Here is a 16,850-nt window from a genome sequence, read left to right as displayed (position 1 = left end):
TTTATGAATTACTACCCAAAGTGATATACAGATTCAATGCAATCTCCATTAAAATTCCAATGATTTTTTTACAGATATGTAAAAATAATGCTAAAATTTGTATAGAAACATAAAAATCCCCAAACAGCCAAAGTAATCTTGAGCAAAAAGAACAAAGCTGAAGGCATCACACTATTTAACTTCAAAATAGACTACAAAGCTATAATAATCAAAATAGCATGGTACTTGCATAATAACAAACATGTACTCAGTGGAACACATAGAGAACATAGAAATAAATCCACACATTTATGGTAAATCAATTTTCAACAAAGGTGCCAAGATCACACCATGGGGAAAGGGTAGTCTCTTCAATAAATGATATTGGGACAACTGGATATCCACTTGCAGAAGAATGAAATTAGATCCTTATACCGTATACAACAATCAGTCATAGAGGAAAATTTAGATCTGGGGGTAATGACCTGGATATTGTATTAGTCAGGGTTCTTTAAAGGGACAGAACTAATAGGATATATGTATATATCAAAGGGAGTTTATTAAGGAGAATTGACTTGCACAATCACAAGGTAAAGTGGTAAAGTCCCGTGATAGGCCGTCTGCAAGTTGAGGAGCAAGGTTGCCAGTAGTAGATCAGTTTGAGTCCCAAAACCTCAAAAGTAGGGAAGACCATAGTTCAGCCTTCAGTCTGTAGTGAAAGGCCTGAGAGCCCCAGTCCAAGAGTCCAGAAATCGAAGAACTTGGAGTCTGATGTTCAAGGGCAGGAGGCATCCAGCACAGGAGAAAGATGAAGGCAACAGCCTCACAGACACACCCAGGAACAATACTTCGCATCCTTCAATCCAGTCTAGTTGACAATATTAACCATCACAGATACGAACCCAAAAACCTAGACAAAAAAGATAGATAAATGAAGTTACATCGAAGTAGAAATCTTCAGCACAGCCAAGGAAGCGGTCAACAGAATAAAGAGACAATCTACAGAATGGGAGAAAATATTTGCAAACCACCTATCTGATAAGGGGTTGGTATCCAAATAGGAACTCAACTCAGTAGTAAGAAAAAAAGTTTGATTAAAAAAATGGGCAAAAGGGCCGAGCGTGGTGGCTCATGCCTGTAATCCCAGCACTTTGGGAGGCTGAGGCAGGTGGATCATGAGGTCAGGAGATCAAGACCATCCTGGCTAGCACGGTGAAATCCCGTCTGTACTAAAAACACAAAAAATTAGCCGGGCATGATGGCAGACACCTGTAGTCCCAGCTACTCGGGAGGCTGAGGCACGAGAATGGCGTGAACCCGGAAGTGGGAGCTTGCAGTGAGCCGAGATCGCGCCACTGCACTCCAGCCTGGACGAGACAGCGAGACTCCATCTCCAAAAAAAAAAAAAAAAAAAAAAAGCAAAAGATCTGAATAGATGTATCTCCAAAAAAGTCATATAAACGACCAGCAGTTATATAAAAAATGCTAGAAATCACTATCAGAGAAATGCAAATTTAAACTGCAATGAGATATCACTTCACACCTATAAGAATGGTTATCAAAAAGACCAAAGACAACAAGTGTTGGCAAGGTTGTAGAGAAAAAACTCTTGCACACTGTTGGTGGGAATGTAAATTAGTACAACCATTAGGGAAAATAAAATGGAGGTTCCTCAGGAAATTAAAAATTAAGGGGCCAGGTGCACTGGCTCACACCTGTAATCCCAGCACATTGGGAGGCTGAGGTGGGAGGATCACGAGATCAGGAGGTCGAGACCATCTGGCTAACACGGTGAAACCCTGTCTCTACTAAAAACACAAAAAAATTAGCCGGGTGTGGTGGTGGGTGCCTGTAGTCCCAGCTACTTGCGAGGCTGAGGCAGGAGAATGGCATGAACCCTGGAGGTGGAGCTTGCAGTGAGCCAAGATCGCACCACTGCACTCCAGCCTGGGTGACAGAGCGAGACTCTGTCTCTAAATAAGTAAGTAAATAAATAAATAAATAAATAAAAATTTATCATATGATCCACCAATTCCACTACTGGGTACATACCCAAAGGAAATGAAATCAATATGTCAAAAATACATCTGCACTCCCATGTTAATTGTAACGTTATTCACTGTAGCCAAAATAGGGAATCAAACTAAGTGTCTATCAACAAATGAATGAATAAAGAAAATGTGGTCTATATACATAGTGGAATATTATTCAGTCTTACAAAAGAAGGAAATCCTGTTATTTGTGGTAACATAGATGAACCTGGAGGACATTACGTTAAATGAAATAGACTGGGCACCAGAAGACAAATACTACATGTTTTCACTTATATGCGAAATCTAAAAAAGAACTCAGGCTGAGGGTGGTGGCTCACGCCTGTAATCCCAGCACTTTGGAAGGCCAAAGCAGGCGGATTCCCTGAGGTCAGGAGTTCGAGGCCAGCCTGGCCCACATGGTGAAACCCCGTCTCTATTACAAATACAAAAAATTAGCTGGGTGTGGTGCCTTCTGTAGTCCCAGCTACTTGGGAGGCTGAGGCAGGAGAATTGCTTGAACCCGGGAGGCGAAGGTTGCAGTGAGCTGAGATCGCTCCACTGTACTCCAACCTGGGTGACAGAGCGAAACTCTATCTCAAAATAAAATGAAATAAACAAATAAAAATAAAAAAGTTGAACTCATATAAGTAGAGAATGAATGGTGGTTACCAGGGGTTGGGGGTTGGGAAAATGCTAGTCAAAGGGTAAAAAAAGAAAAGAAAGCTACAGACCAACAACCTTTGTGAATATCAATGCAAAATCTTCAACAAAATACAAGTAAGCAGAATCCAGCAACCTATGAAAAGGATTATACATTATAGCAAAGTGGTATTTATTCCAGGAATGAAAGGTTAGTTCAACATCTGACAGTCAACTAATAGAATGCCAACATAATAAAAACAATAAAAGTAGAATAGAATGAATATGAATAGAATAGGCTGGGCGCGGTAGCTCAAGCCTGTAATCCCAACACTTTGGGAGGCCGAGACGGGTGGATCACGAGGTCAGGAGATCGAGACCAGCCTGGCTAACATGGTGAAACCCCGTCTCTACTAAAAAAATACAAAAAACTAGACAGGCGAGGTGGCAGGCGCCTGTAGTCCCAGCTACTCGGGAGGCTGAGGCAGGAGAATGGCGTAAACCCGGGAGGCGGAGCTTGCAGTGAGCTGAGATCCGGCCACTGCACTCCAGCCTGGGCGACAGAGCGAGACTCCGTCTCAAAAAAAAAAAAAAAAAAAAAAAAAAAAAAATTAACAGAATAAAAAAGTCACAGGATCATCTCAATAGATGCAGAAAAAATGTTTGACAAAATCAAACACCGCTGCATGCTAAAAAATAATACACTAGGAATAGAAATGAACATACCTTGATAAAGGGCATTGATGAAAAAAAAAAAAAAACACAGCTAACAGTATACTTATTGGTAAAGACTGAAAGCTTTCCCCCAAGTTCGTGAACAAGACGAGGGTGTTTGCCCTCGTGACTTCTATTCTACAGTGTGCTATAGGTTCTAACCAGGAAAATGAGGCAAGAAAAATAAATAAAAGGCATCCAGAAAGATGGATGGAAAAGAAAGAAAGAAAGAAAGAAAGAAAGAAAGAAAGAAAGAAAGAAAGAAAGAAAGAAAGAGGAAAGAAAAGAAAAAAGAGGAAAGAAAAAAGGAAGGAAGGAAGAAGGGAAGGAAGGAAGGACACTATATTTGCCGAAGACATGATCTTGCATATAAAAAATTCTGTCATCAAGGAAGAAAAAGAGAAAGAAAGGAGGGAAGGAAGGAAGAAATAAAAAAGGAAGGAAGGAAGGACACTATCTCTATTTGCAGAAGACATCATCTTGTATATAGAAAATTCTATCATCAAGGAAGAAAAGAGAAAAAGGAAGGAGGGAAGGAAGGAAGAAATAGGAAGGAAAGAAAGAAGAAACTAGGGCTAATAAATGAATTCAGGGAGGTTTCAGGATATGAGATCAATATACAATATATCAAAAATCAGCTGTGCTTCTATATACTAATAACAAAGACCCAAAAATGAAAATAAATAACAATTCCATTTATAATGAAAAGATGGAAATACTATATTTAACAAAAGAGGCAAAAGCCTTGTACACAGAAAATTACAAAGTGTTTTTGAAAGCAATTAAGGAATACCTAAATAAGTGGAAAGACATATGTGTTTATGGTTTGGAGGGCTTAGTACTGTAAAGACAGTAAGACTGCCCAAATTTATTCACAGATTCAATGCATTCCCTATCAAAATTATAGTTGCCTGTTTGTGTGTGTGTGTGTGTGTGTGTGTGTGTGTGTGTGTGTGTGTGTTTTCAAAAAACTGACAAGGTGATCCTAAAATTCATATGAAAATGCAAGAGACACAGAATAGCCAAAAAAAAGTCTTGAAAAAGAACAAAGTTGGATAAATTGCACTTCCTAATTTCAAAACTTACTTCAAAATGACAGTAACCAAGATTACATGTTACTGGCATAGGTACAGACATGTAAATAAATGAGATAGAATTGAGAATCCAGAATACTGCCCCACATTTAGATTAATTGATTTTCAACAGGGAGCCAAGACAATTCAATGGAAAAAGAAGTCTTTTCAATAAAAGCTACTGGGAGAACTGAACAGCTGTAGGCAAAAGAATGATCCTACTTCATACCATATATGAATTATGTCAAAATAGATTATAAACCTAAGTGTAAGAGCTAGAACCATAAAACTCTTAAAGGAAACAGGTATTAATCTTCATGACATTGGACTAGACATTGGTTTCCTATATATGACACCAAAAGTACAAGCAACAAAAGAAAACATAAATAAGTTGGAATTATTTAAAAATTAAAAACTAAGGCCAGGCGTAGAGGCTCACTCCTGTAATCCCAGCACTTTGGGAGGCTGAGGCAGGTGGATCACGAGGTCGGAGGAAGCCCATCCTGGCTAACACGGTGAAACTCTGTCTCTACTAAAAACACAAAAAATTAGCCCAGAGTGGTGGCACGTGCCTGTAGTCCCAGCTACCCAGGAGGCTGAAGCAGGAGAATCGCTTGAACCCGGGAGGTGGAGGTTGCAGAGAGCTGAGATCACGCCACTGCACTCCAGCCTAGGTGACAGAGCAAGACACTGTCTCAATTTAAAAAAATTAAAAACTAAAACCTCTTAAAAATTAAAAACTTGTGCTTCAAAGGACACTATCAAAGAAGTGAAAATAAAACATGCAGAATGAGAGAAATATTTGCAAATCATATATCCTAGTATCTAGAACATAAAGAACTTTTACAACTCAATCATAAAAAGATATGTAACCCATTTTAAAAACAGACAAGGCTTTGAATAGCCATTTCTCCAAAGAAGATATACAAACAGACGGTAAACACATGAAAATATGCTTAACATTATTAATCATTGGGGAAATACAAATCAAAAACATGAGATACCATGTCACACCTACTATGTTATTACTACAGTACTATGATATACTATGATGGCTACAATCAAAGAAACAGAACATCGATAATGCGTGCTGGCAAGGATGTGGAGAATGTGAAACTCTTATACATTGCTACTGGGAATGTAAGATGGTGCAGCTGCTGTAGAAGAGTTCTCCAAAAGTTACACATAGAATTACCATATGACCCAACAATTCTGCTCCGAGGTATATACCCAAGAGAATTGAAAGCATATGTTCACAAAAACACTTGTACACGAATGTTCATAGTGGCATTATTTACAAGAGCTAAAGAGCAGAAATAACTCAGATGTCCACCAACTGATGAATGGATACACAAAATGTAGCAATAGGCTGGGTGCAGGGCTCACACCTGTAATCCCAGCACTTTGGGAGGCTGAGGTGGGTGGATCAACTAAGGTCGGGAATTCGAGTCCAGCCTGTCCAACATGGTGAAACCCTGTCTCTACTAAAAATACAAAAATTAGCCTGGTGTGGTGGCAGGCGCCTGTAATCCCAGCTGCTTGGGAGGCTGAGGCAGAAGAATGATTTGAACTCAGGAGGCAGAGGTTGCAGTGAGCCGATATTTGGCACTGCACTCCAACCTGGGTGACAGAGTGAGACTCCATCTCAAAACAAAACAAAAAACCCAGCAGCAATAAAAAGGAATGAAGTACTGATACATGCTCAACATGAATTAACCTTGAAAACATTATTCTAAGTGAAGGAAGCCAGGGGCAAAATGATGCATATTGTATGATTCCATTTATATGGAATGTCCAGAGTAGGCAAATCTGTAGAGTCAGAAAGTGAACTGCCAGGAGCTGTGGGAGAGGAGATTTAGGATTGACCGCTACTGATTATGAGGTTTCCTTTTGGGTGATGAAAATGTTCTGGAATTAGGTAGTGGTGGAGGTTGCACAACCTTGTGAATACATTAATACTAAAAAATTGAATTGTACACTTTAAAAGGGTGAATGCTATAATATGCAATATACTTCATTTAAAATGTTAAATAGTTCAGTAAAAGGATTAAAAGAATAACATGCATGCACAGCATTTGTATTAGGAGGTTATTAACTGCAGATATTGGAAATACAAACTTCACTAGTTTAATCGATAAGACAATGTATTGACTCATTAAATTTGGAGTCCAGAGGTTGAAGGAACCTTCAGGATTAATTGATTCAGTAGCTGAATGTTGCTGTCAAAACCCTGATTTTAAAAAATCTCTCTGCTCTGTAGTTATCAGGGTCAGTTTCATGTTTGGACTGATAGTGAGATACATCAAATGATTCCAGACATCACATCCGGACAAAACAAAGTCCTTAGGAAGAGAAGAGTTCATCTGCCTAAGCTGTTCTCTTAAGGAGGAGGAAAAATTTTCCCAAAGCCCCCAACAGATTGGGACTTATATCTCATGACCAGAACTGATTCATGTGCCCATCCTAAGATAACCATTGCAAACAGGAATGGGATTAATTTCAGACCGTTGAGGCCCAGCCTAGATCTTAGGTTGATGTCCACTTTCACTGCAGCGACTGGCTGGATGAAGAAGGGGATAGAAACTGAACAAAGTAAGAAGTAGGAAGGATGGGGAGAAATAGATGCTGGATAGGAAGGCAATACCTTTATTAAGTAATCTCAATGGCATAGGATTAATTCACTTTCTATGTATTTGACCTCATATCAATGTGTTCAATGAGTTAGAAGAAAGTACATGGACAATGTTAAATCCAGTGTTCTCCAGGGAGATTTAAGATGAAAGAGTACCAACCAAAGAAGCACCATGACCGCCATCTTCCCTGCCAGAGATTCTCCAGGGAGGTTCCCTCCTCCAATCACTGGATCTAGCAAACATGTTAGCTCAGAACAAGGAGAATCCCACCTTGGAATTGCATTATGTGTAGCTCAGCAGCACGAATGAGTTAAGAAAGCTTGACTTATAGAATATTTTACTCCTGTTCATTAGTAAAAAAAAAAAAAAAGTTAACAAAAAGTACAAATAAACCACAAGACTATTTTTAGATGGGCAAAGGACTTGAACAGATGCTTCATTGAATAATATACATCAATGGCCCCTGAGCATGTGAAGTGCTCAACTTCATAAGTCATCCTGGAAATAGCATTCTGAAAGCAAAAGCATTGAAAAGCCAATTGTTTTGAGGATATAAAGCAGCTCAAATAATCAAATATTGCTGATAGGAGTAGAAAATGATAGACCCATTTTGGAGGACAGTTTGTTGGTCTCTTATGAAATTCAACAACACCTGCCCTATGATCCACCATTCCCCTCCTAGCTATTAATCTGTTAGAAATGAAAATATGCCCACAGAAAGACTTGCTCAAGAATGTTCAGAGCAGCCTTATTCATCACAGCTAAAAGTAGAAATGACCCAACGTCTACCTCAGGAGAATGGATAAACAAATTGTGACATATTCATACTATGGAATATCGCTGAGTAATAAAAAGGAAGAAGCTGTCTGGGCACAGTGGCTCACGCCTGTAATCCCAACACTTTAGGAGGCCAAGGCGGGCAGATCACGAGGTCAAGAGATCGAGACCTTCTTGGCCAACATGGTGAAATCCCATCTCTACTATACAAAAATTAGCTGAGGGTGGTAACAGGTGCCTGTAATCCCAGCTACTTGGGAGGCTGAGGCATGAGAGTCGCTTGAACACGAGAGGTGGAGGTTGCAGCGAGCCGAGATTGCACCACTGCACTCCAGCCTGGCAAAAGAGCGAGACTCCGTCTCTAAATAAATAAATAAAAAGCAAGAAGCTACTGTGACCAGCCCTACATGGATGAATTTCATACACATGATGTTGAGTGAAAGAAGCCAGCCCCGGAAAGTACTTACTGTGTAGTTCCATTTATATGATGTTCCACAACGGGTACATCCAATTCATGGTGATAGAAATCAGGACAGCAATTGCCTAAGAGGGTTAACCAGAAAGAAACATGAGAAAACCCTCTGGAGTGGCAGCAATGTCCTATATCCTGAGAACTGTGTTGAGTACACAGTTGTACACACTTATCAAAATATATTTATCTGTGACCTAAGATCCATGGATCTCAATATATGTAAATTTCACTTCAATTAAAAAATGTAAAAAGTGAGGGGCAGATGTGAAGACTGAAGGGACAGTGTCTGGAGCCCAATCAGAAGAGCCAGGATTTCGGGGCTAAAAGGTTTGACTCTGGTGTTCTAGGGCCCTAGGGAGCCATGGGAGGTGTTAAAACAGGTTGCAGGAGGACCTGGCTCCATATTGCCATGTGTTCCGGGCACACTGTGGCTCCGTCAGCTCAGCTCTGCTGCTTTGGTGGCTGAGTCAGCTTAGCCCCCAGTGTCTGGGCTTTCTCATCTGCCTCCTCCTTCCTGCAACACCTTGGAAAGCTTGTCTCTGAGGAGAGGCTCAGCTGGAGGCAGGGCACCCTTGGCACCCCTCTTCCCCCAACCGTCTCCAGCCCCTGGGGAACCAGGAGTGAAGAGCCGCCCCCACAGCCACAGCCCCTGCTTTCCTAAGCAGAGTGCGACGGAGGCTTCTGATAAATCTCATTTGGATTGTTAGCCACCAGCCCAGCCCCGGCTCAGGCTTTCTCCTCGCTCAGCGTGGGTGATGACTCACTGCGTGGGAGGAGGCGAGAGGCGCCTGCTCTGCCCAGGGAGGTCGGCTGCAGCTGTGGGAAGAAAAGCTGCCCATCCCTGCGGGGATGTGGGGTTTCCGCTCCCAAATTGTCTGCTTTCTATTCCATCCAGGCGGGATGAAGGAACAGAAAGGGCTTGAATTTTAGGGACAGACCAAGCTAGAGGGCATCCTATGCAAGCCTCAGATTCCACATCTGTAAAATGGAGTGGAGGCACCTTAGGGCTTTGGGTACGTATCAGTTATTGGAAGGCTGCTCTTTAGGAAAAGGTGTGAAGGGGTGGGAAAGCAGGGTATGGAAGGGGAGTTGGCTGAGCATTGAAGCAGCCTCAAGTAGAGACCTAGGGCTTTGGTCTGACTCACTGGGGGCTACAGAATTGGTCATACCCTACAAAGTTGTTCCTGCCCCAGCTGAGATGGGGCAACCTTTTGCACCCCCATGTCAGTCACTAATGTGGGATGCTCTTGGAGGTGCCCAACCGTGTCTGCTCCTGTTAACAGACAGGAGAATGGGGACAGCTGCAAGCTGTTACACAACTGGAAGGTAGGCACGCTGGCTTGGTTCAGCAGCCCCAACGGCGACTCCTACAGGGGGTAAAATACCCACTGCCCAGAACTTATGTGAGTTCACAAAATAGGCAGTGAAGACATAGTAACTCTATTTCAGCTACATGAGAAAGAAGACCTAGGAACATAAATGCGTGTGCCCTGCCTACTGTAGACTGAACATGGCTGGACCCAGGGCAGGCTGAGAATCTAGTCTATGTGTCTAAGCAGGAGCAATATCAAGCATACTTAAGAGCCAGCATCTGGCAGAGCAGCTGAGGCCTGGAGGCTCCCTTTAGTTCCTGGATCATAAGGAAGTTTGGGGTGACCAAGGAAGGTGGTTGGGGTAGTGGTGGGAGGCCCTTAGGGACTTGGGACAGTGGCTGCCTACCATTTAGTGTTACCAGCTTGCCCATCATTCTGCCTTATGTCCATGCACCTGGAAATGTTTGTTCACACCTATCCTGAGCCAGGCCGTGTATCTCAAGGGATATCTGGTCACCTGCCTACACTCTTTCCCCTGATGTCTCTCTATTATGTGCAACTTGAGAATTGGCCACTGGGCATTACCTGGTCTGTCCAACACAGTACTCTGTTTTTGATGGGACTTTCCAGAAACAGTGAGTTAGAAATGTCCCTGGGATGTCAATATCTTTTTCTAAAATCCCACTGTACTTCATGGAAGGAAAGAACACTGACTTTGGAGTCAGACAGACCTGGGTTTGAATCCAGCTCTGCCATTTGTGGGCTGTGTGATCTTGCTTGAGTTGCTCTACCTTTCTGAGTCTCAGCTTCCTGCTCTGTAGAACATGGATAAACTATGATGCCGGTTACTGGGAGGACTGAGAGCCTGTCATATATTGTGTTTAGCAGCAGATAGTAGGGCCTTGATAAAAGTTAGCTTTTCAAAACCCCATTTTTCTTTTCTGAAATGATTTCACTTTCATAGGTTCACCACTCACACTAGAGAGGCAGGCTTATCCTGCTTCCAGATCCTAATGGACCCTTTTAATCTCTGGGGAGGAATACCTTATCTTGTCAGTTTCAGGCCCCAGTTCCAGGAATTGCACCAGAGAGGCTTAATTACTTCCTAAGAAATAGACATAACTATTGTTACGGGATCCTTGGGGTGCCGCTTCACCAGCTGGAAACCTCTGTGGCCAGTGTGGTGCCTTTGCCTGCGTATTGCTCTGGCCCACTGAGCCTGGGGGACTGCGCTTGGCTCGCACTACCGGCCTACATCTCAAGGGTGAGCCAGGTGTGGAACGGTGAGGGGTGTGTGAGCGAGTGTGGAGTATGGCCACTGTGCATACCCACTGTGGTGGGGTAGGCAGCCCCAGGTGCCGGCATGGGTGCAGGGTCCCTGTGAGACTGCAGCTGGACCAGGTATACCATAAGCAGTTCCCATGGCTGACACTAGGGAATGCGGTGGTGGTGGCTGGAAGCTTGGAGACACCAGAAATCTCAGAGCCCTAAAGAGGGGGTCACAGCTCTGGCTCAGGGAGATCCTAGGTCTAAGCTCCCCAAAGAGTCACAGCTCTTCTCTCCTCTCCTTCTCGTCACGCACAATGTGGCGAGCAAGAGGCATGTTTTAGCCCCATTTGTATTACAGTTCTTTTAGCCCTGCCATTTGGCGGGTCCCCAGTTCTTGTCTTGTGTCCAAGAAGAATGAGGTACGCAGACAAGTGGAGGAGCAAGATGAAAAGGAGTTTTATTGAGTGATGGAACAGCTTAGAGGAGACTCAGAGGATACCTGCAGTGGGTAGTTCCTCTCTATAGCCAGAGTGTCCTGACAAGTGTTCAGCTCCTAGCAGAGAGAGTTGCTGCTCTCTGCAGGCAGGTCATCCAGACAAGTGTTCAGCTCTTAGCAGAGAGGGTAGCTGTTCTTTGCAGGCAGGTCATTCCAACCAGTGTTCAGCTCTCAGCAGAGAGGGGACCCTGGAGTGAGTAGCTCCTCTCTGTAGCTGGCTGTACTGTTGTCTCTTGGGTCTGGCTGAGACCGAGGTTTCTATGGGCCTCAGAGGGGAGGATGTGTGTGCTGATTGGTACATGGGAGGCGACAGGTGGGTCCAGAAAAGGGACCACAAGTTCCCACTCCAGTCCACAGGACTGGAAGTCTGGCCTCCAGGCATCAGACCTTTCCCAGCTTGAGGGTGGGGCTTCACCAGGGACCCACCCCCTCAACGCTGGAGCCTGGCTGCCTGCTGCTGCCATTCATAGTGCCCAGGCTGTTTGTTCCAAGGTGAACAAGCCTGACAGTGCCCTAGCTAAGCCTCATACTTACTCCGAGATCGGAGTAGGTGCTGGGAGTAGGCAGTAGGAGCAGACATCTCTGAGCCTGCAGGGACAGAGGTGACAGAGAGTGCAGAGATGCCTGGGTTTGCAGCCGTTGCTAGGAGCCTGCAGCTGTGTCCAGGAGGGCAGTGCTCCTGCTTGATCCTGGCTCCCTATGGCTCCATGGACTAGCAGCACTGCCCCAGACCCAGCTCTGCCTCGGGACCCCTCTCTGTCCACCCCTCAGTGCCCAACCACACTGCTCCCCTGCCAGCAGGTCACTCAGACTAGCTCCATGGTGGCAGCTCCCAGGGTGGCGGGCTCCGGGAGGCTTCTGGGGGCAGGCTCTGGCGACTGCCTGCCTCCTCTCCGCATTTTCCCATGGGTGGTGGGCAAGGTGCAGGTGGGACGGTGGCCCTGGTCAATCCTGCACAAATGAACCCAATGCTCTTGGGGCTGGCTCCACAAGTCCCGGCTGCGCCTTCCACTGGGTGCTCGCAGGCTCCCAAGACATGGCAGGGAGTGAGGTTGAGGCCGTGGTGGAAGCTCCCTGTGGGAGCAGGTCCTGTCCAGCTGTGTGAGGGTGCGGGTGCCACAGTCGGCTGCCTTGGGGACACAGAGCGCACCACTGCTGCTCTAGCAGCTGCTCCTGCTGCCACCACCCATGCCTCCCTGCTGCAGCCAGCGTGATAGCAGCGGCTGCTCCAGACGGCCCGCCACTGCTGTCACTGTTAGATGAGCGCCCTCTTTGTGCCCCATTCGGCTGCCTCTTTCTTGGAAAGATGACCTGGCCATGGGACGGCCTTTGCCAGTAAGTTCTGTCCTTTCTTTGGAATCCTGAAGGGTTGGTGAGGAGCCTTACTTGGAACCTGCTGTCAGAGATGCAGACTTCAAAGGGGCCGGTGGGACAAGAATGTAGTGGACACAGGGTGGGGCGTGGCCTGGGGGTGAAGGGCAGATGCCTCAGGAGGCGCTTGGAGGCCTGAGGCTGGTCAGGGCTTGAGGCCAGACATGCAGGCTCCTCGTCTGGGCTTTTGGCTGTGCTGAGATGGGCAGGGCTTGGTAGGGATGCTGCCATATCTGGAAAACAGTTCTGGCAGCCTGTGGGGCCAGCCAGCCACGTTCCGGCATGTGTCCACACCACATTGTGCTGTCATAGCTTCCCCCAGCTGTAAACAGACATCCTCCCACCGGAAGCTTGCTTTTCTGCTGTCTCTTGGACAAGGTGGCGTGTTCCAAAGCTTGGTCACATCAAAACCAGTTCTTATCAGGAGGGATCAGATCATTTTTCTTCCTTTTAGAGCACGATCACACCCAGGGGATAGACTTCGTTAATTGTTTTGTGAAAACTTGGCATTTGGATACTTCCTAATGGTTTTTATTGTGCGTAGTTGGGGAAGCAACACACACACATACACGTACAAACATATAAACATTTACATATCTATAAGGATTTATATATAATTGTATATTCATAGTATCTTATTGAATTATGATTACAGTACAATGAAATGAGTAAATCTTAGGTGTATGGCTTGATGAATTTTTACCTCTGTTTATACTGCTGTAACTCCTGCCAAGATCAAGGAATAGAACATTTCCATCTCCCCAGAAAGTTCCCTGTGCAACTTTGTAGTAAATAGCCATTACCCACCACCTACTACAAAGCAACTGCCATCTGGCTTTTATCACTGCAATTCAGTTTTGCCTGTTTTTGAACTTTGCGTGATGGGATCATAGTCTAAAGTCTTTTGTGTCTAGTTTGTTTGTTTGTTTATTTATTTAGAGACAGGCTCTCACTCTGTTGCCCAGGCTGGAGTGCAGTGTCCTGATCATGGTTCACTGCAGACTTGACCTCCTAGGCCCAGGGGATCCTCCTACCTCAGCCTCCCGAGTAACTAGGACCATAGGCATGTGCCACCACACCTGACTAATTTTTGCTTTTTGTTTTTTTGTAGAGGCAAGGTTTCACCACATTGTCCAGGCTGGTTTCAAACTCCTGGGCTCAAGTGATTTGCCTGTCTCAGCCTCCCAAAGTACTGGGACTACAGGCATGAGCCACCATGGATAGCCTGTGTCTAGTTTCTTTCACTCATCAATAACGTTACTTGAAATTCATCCATGATGTTGCAATTTTCCGTAGCCACTCTTTTTTTATTGCTGGAATAGTATTGGATTATATGACTATACCACAATTTGTTTATACAGTTTCCCATTGATGGACAAGAGCCAATTTAGTTTAAGCATAATAGACGTAGGGAGTATTGAATTTCAGTAAACACAATGTCAGGGATGAATGGAGGGAAACTTAGAGATCATCTGTCTAAACTTTCTTATTTTGCACATGAGGCTCAGAGAAGGAAAGTGACTAGTCCAAAGTCACACAGGTTTGTCAGGTCAGAACTAAGGCCAAATCAGGTCTTCTACTTCTCTGCCCAGTTGGGGCTATTTATCTCCCCCTCTCCATATCTCACTGTATCTCTTAATCAGATGTGAAAAAGTTAATCCTTTACTTCCTAAAAGGATTTCTACAGTTTTTCTTTTCTTTTTTTGAGATGGGGTCTCACTCCTGTTGCCCAGGCTGGAGTGCAGTGGTGCAATCACAGCTTACTGCAGTCCTGGGCTTAGGTGATCCTCCCATTCTTAGCCTACCGAGTAGCTGGGACCACAGGTGTGCACCACCACGCCTGGCTAATTTTCCGTATTTTTAGTAGAGACGGGGTTTCGCTGTGTTGCCCAAACTTACAGTTTTTCTATGTATACAATCCCCCAAGAGTATATAATACAATTTACTTCCAAGGTGTCAAAAACTTGTCTGTTATGAAGTGACATGGATTTATAAATGTTCATAAAAGAGAAAAATAAGATTCACAAGAAACAATCTGTTTGCAGCAAGATCTGACATGCCAGAAAACACAATATAGGGTTAAGTATTTTTCAGGTAGCCTTGCGGAGATGCTAGAAGTCTACCAGCCCCCAGATATCATTCCAGGAGTGATTTCCTTTATTTCTATCTTTTTACTGCAATAGAAAAGCCACATAAATTCAGATGGATCTGGGTTCAAATCTTGCCTCAGACCTTTTGTAGCTGTGTCGCCTTGGACAAGTGACTGCTTCTCTGAGCCTCAGTTTCCCCCTCTGTAAATTGAAGATGATAATAGTGTCTGTCTTATAATGGTGTTGGGGAATACATTTCCTGGCATGCAGTGGATACTTAATACATCCTTCTTGGTTATAAATTTGGATTTACAGCCTAGAGTGGCTTGAAGACGGGGTGGCTCTGGCAGAAGCAAAGGTAGGGAAGTGAGAGTCTGGGTTGGGGTGTGTGGGAGACCATTTTCTTCCTATGAAGTTTGAAATTTTCCTTGGCAAGAGCCTCATGCCTTTCGGGTCTCTGGCGCCTGGCCTTGTCTGTCTGATTAGATTTCCCTGGGGTCCTATCTCAGAAACGAAGGCCAGGAAAAGGGCAAGGCTTATGTGGTCCGGAGGTCACGGAGCTGGGCCTTGGTGGTCACACGGCCTTGGAGTGGAGCCCCAGCCTGGTGCTGAGCCTGTGGAGGGCTGAGCCACAAGAAAAAGAGAAAGGCCTAAGTAGGTAACTGCCATGTTTTCATGGACTTTTCAAGGCCTCGGGAGACCAGATAGAATGGGGCCTCAAGATTCGGGGTGTCTGGAGCAGGGGATGGAGTGGGCTCACTGGGCAAGCCTGGGTTGAGATCCCTGCTTCCTCATCAACTAGCTGTGTGGCCTTGAGTGAGTCGTTTTCACCCCCTGAGCCTCAGTTTCTTCCTCTGCAAAATGTAGAGTCATTTCTATTGGGAGATTTCAAGGATCCAATGGGACAACAATGGGAACATGGTGAAGAGTCTTTTCCCCTGGTCTAGCTGATGGCTGAGAAGTCACCAGACACAACTCATTGACCTGTTAAGTTACTGAAGCCCCCCCCAATCCCAGATCCTGGGCAAGCCAGGCAGTTTCCATAGGTATCCCCATAATTCACCTCCTGTCCAGCCCCAGCACAAGGCGACAAGCTCAGCACAGGTGATGGAAGAACATGGCTGTTGTTCTCCCATGTGAAATGACTTTGGGAATTTCCTGGTGACCTTTGTCTCTGGGACTTTCCTCGTGGCCAGATATTGTTTGCTGAGAGTCCTGAACCATGCCTTCTCCTCTCTGAGTTTCTGTTGCTTTAACTTTAAATGGGATGATAAAAGCACAAGTATTAGAAGATTATTGTGAGGATTAAATGGAATAATGATTGCAAAGCACTGAACAGAGCCTGGTTAAGTGCAGTAGTTAAGAGAATGGGCCCAGGATTCAGGCTGGGTTCAAATCCCGCCTCTACCATTTCCTGGCTCTGTTAACTTGGGAAACTGCTTAAGTTTTGGGCCTCCATTTCCTTACCTGCAAACTACGGATATGACTGGAATCCATTTTATAGAGTGGTTGGATAGCACTGAAATAACAGATGTGAAAAAATAAAATGACTGGAGGCTAACCAAAAGTTTGTTAAGTGGTGGGATGCAGACATCATCTGTGTGGGTGACAATGGTTAAGAATTCCCTATTCTTCAATTTTGCTGTCTATCAGTCAGAGCAGTATCATTGAGTTTTAATCAGTTATAGCAACAGAATTGAATTTCAGTAATACCATAGCAGCCTCTTTTTTTCTTTTTAAAATTATTCTTTCTGGAATATGGTAACTGATTTTTTTTTTTTTTTTTTTTTTTTTTTTTTTTTTTTTGAGACAGAGTCTTGCTCTTTTGCCCAGGCTGGAGTGCAGTGGAGTGATCTCAGCTCACTGCAGCCTCTGCCTCCCGGGTTCAAGCAATTCTCCTGCCTCAGCCTCCCGAGTAGCTGGTACTACAGGCATGCGCCACCACACCCGGTTAATTTTTGTATTTTTGTAGAGACAGGGTTTCGCTATGA

The sequence above is a fragment of the Rhinopithecus roxellana genome, chromosome 1 (genome assembly GCF_007565055.1).
Source record: "Rhinopithecus roxellana isolate Shanxi Qingling chromosome 1, ASM756505v1, whole genome shotgun sequence".
NCBI classification, from domain to species: domain Eukaryota; kingdom Metazoa; phylum Chordata; class Mammalia; order Primates; family Cercopithecidae; genus Rhinopithecus; species Rhinopithecus roxellana.
The sequence above is the reverse complement of the archived record's forward strand: the minus strand, read 5'-3'. Positions refer to the sequence as shown.